Consider the following 2,989-nt stretch of genomic DNA (forward strand, 5'->3'; position numbering starts at 1 on the left):
ACTCAATGATGGCAGTATAGAACTGCACCATGGTCCTTGCTGGCAAGTTGAATTTCTTCAACTGCCGCAGGAAGTACATCCTCTGCTGGGCCTTTTTGACGACAGAGGTGATGGTGGGCTCCCACTTGAGGTCCTGGGTGATGGTAGTTCCCAGGAAGCGAGAAGAGTCCACTGTGGTGATGGATGATGGAGGGTAGAGGGGCTGTGTGCTTCCTAAAGTCCACTATAATCTCCACTGTCTTCTGGGCGTTCAGTACCAGGTTATTGTGGCTGCACCAGGACGCCAGACGTTTGACCTCCATCCTGTAGGCCGACTCGTCCCCGTCTGAGATGAGTCCGATGAGAGTCATGTCGTCTGCAAACTTAATAAGCTTGACAGACTGGTGGTCAGAGGTGCAGCAGTTGGTATACAGGGAGAAGAGCAGAGGAGAGAGGACACAGCCCTGAGGAGTGCCAGTGCTGATGGTCCGGGAGTCCGAGACATTCTTCCCCAGCCTCACGTGCTGCTTCCTGTTCGTCAGGAAGTCAGTGATCCACCTGCAGATGGGATCAGGCACGTTCATCTGGGACAGCTTTTCTTGGAGGAGATCAGGGATGATGGTGTTGAAGGCAGAGCTGAAGTCCACAAACAGGATCCTGGCGTAGGTTCCCTGGGAGTCCAGATGCTGTAGGATGAAGTGCAGAGTCAGGTTGATGGCGTCGTCCACAGACCTGTTGGCTCTGTAGGCAAACTGCAGGGGGTCCAGAAGGGGGGCTGTGAGGGACTTGAGGTTCCTGTTCTTGCTCATCTTCTTTCTCTGGTTTCTGCTGCCTGAGGTACTCACTAAGCACCAGATCTTTTATGACCATCTTCCTGATGTATTCATGGATCTTTGTCGTTTCATCTAGGATAGTGGTTCTGACACTCACTAGTCCTTGGCATTCTTCCTTTCAGCTAGCTAATTATCCCAGCAGGGTATCCGACAACTGGCAGGGCATAGGTGTTGATTGCCAGGATCTTGTTCTTCCATTTCAGCTGAATCTTTAGGAATTGTCTTACTCTCTGTAGGTACTTGGAGGTTGCAGCTTTCCTAGTGGCCTCTTCATGGTTCCCATTTGCCTGTTCTTGATGAAGGCTCTTAGGGTCCTATTGGGTTTTTTTTATAATTCTAAGCATTCTGGGATCTGTGTGTGAGGCATCGAGTTATAGGCTCTGCGGTATGTCGGGCAGTTCTTGGGCACCTGGGCCCTGGGGCCCTGCCGCCGGCCTGCACGGGGGGCTGGCCTCTGGGGGGGCCGGTTTCCTATTGCCTCGAATTCCCTGGGGCCCTTGCTCCTCGACTGGGGGGGCTCCATCTGGGACTTCCCTCTCCCCTCTGCTGGGGTGGGTATGCGGTTGTCGTTGGAATGTGTGGCCACGGGTTTTCGTGGCTCTTGATGGGCTGCGGACGGCTTCCTGGGTCCCTCTCTGCCTGCCTCTGGCTCCTTGTGGGTGGAGCGGCGGCTTTCTGCCCTCGTCGGTAAGTCCGTTCCATGAAACAGACACTAACGCAATCACAGCATAACAAAATTGTTGTTCTTATACAATCATGCTTCATTTTGTTGTGCCTTTTCCACAGTTATTTTTCCAGGTATTGCTTGTTCTGTTTTGGTATGTTGTCTTTTTTCTTTTTTTTGTAGTTGCAGCATTTGAATTGTTTTGGTTAGTTTAGTAGTGCTCTGTCTTCTTTTTCTGTCTTCTCCCCTTTCTCTCTCCTTTTTTTTTCTTTCTTTCTTTCTTTCTCTTTTGTTTTGTTTTTTTTTCCTCAGCCTGTCAAATGGAATTAAATGTATGTGTACACAAATAAATAAAAAAATAAAAAACAAACAAACAAAACAAAACAAAAAAAACCCACAAACATTAACAAGAAAAGCTTATAGAGACTCTATAGAGCTTATCTTGGAAGAAGTAATGTTTGGCACAACAGTGCATTCAGATCACAATTCTGCTTGCAAACACTGCCAGACATGACAGGCTTAAAAAAAAAAAAGAAAGATCAATCGGAGAGAAAGAGTCCAAATAAATATCAGTAGTATTGAAAGTAACTGTACATAATGATATGTCTGTGACATAGTTATGAATATTTTTTTGCAATGGTTAAAAATGTATTTGTGAAGAAATTCATGAAGTCCATTGTTTGCTAGTTAAGGTTAAAGAAATATTTGACTTAATAGTGCTCTGACTCTTTGCCAGCCTGGCTCTAGTGCTGAAAAGATATCTGGGGTTGTTCTGTTCACTAGGCCTGGAGAGGGGAACAGGGGTATTGTTTTTGGTATGTTTCTCTGTTTGTTTTTTGCTAACAACATTACAGCAAAACAACTAGTCTGATTCATACTAAATTTGAAAGATGGCCACTTACCCTTAGATCACCTGATGAAAATTTTACCATAATTCAGTGAAGGTCAAGGTAAAAATAAATAAAAATCTAAAAAAACTGAAAAATCAGCTTCATCTGATATTCAGCACACAGTTGTCGAGGGACAAGGCCTGCTGCCAAACCAAACGCCACCTGGAACCAATCCAGTTTCTGTATTGGCAGGCTACTTGAATTCAACATAGAAAAACAATATCTCTGCTGAAAAAAGACACAATATCCTCATTGATCTGAGGGTACAGGTCAGAGGTCAAATTGCACAAAAACTATAATATTGGGCATAACTTGAGAATGATGTGCCCTAGGATGTTCAAATTCACACCATAGATGGATCTACAAAAAATCTGAGATGAGTTTGAAACTTGGCGACCTTGACCTAAGGGTAAGGGTCAGAGGTCAAGTGTGCTGAAAGTCTTGTCTTGAAGGTGATAACTCAAAAATCTCACCTAGGAGACTCAAATTCAGATATACTGTTCAAGCTCGACCCTTTAAAATTCACACACTTGTTCACTGACTTTACAATAACAACACACACTCTTCCCCCTCCTGTTAGGAATCTAAAACATGCTCTTGTTGCCTTTTTAACCAGTGATCAA

The sequence above is a fragment of the Archocentrus centrarchus genome, chromosome 7 (assembly GCF_007364275.1).
Source record: "Archocentrus centrarchus isolate MPI-CPG fArcCen1 chromosome 7, fArcCen1, whole genome shotgun sequence".
Taxonomy (NCBI): Eukaryota; Metazoa; Chordata; class Actinopteri; order Cichliformes; family Cichlidae; genus Archocentrus; species Archocentrus centrarchus.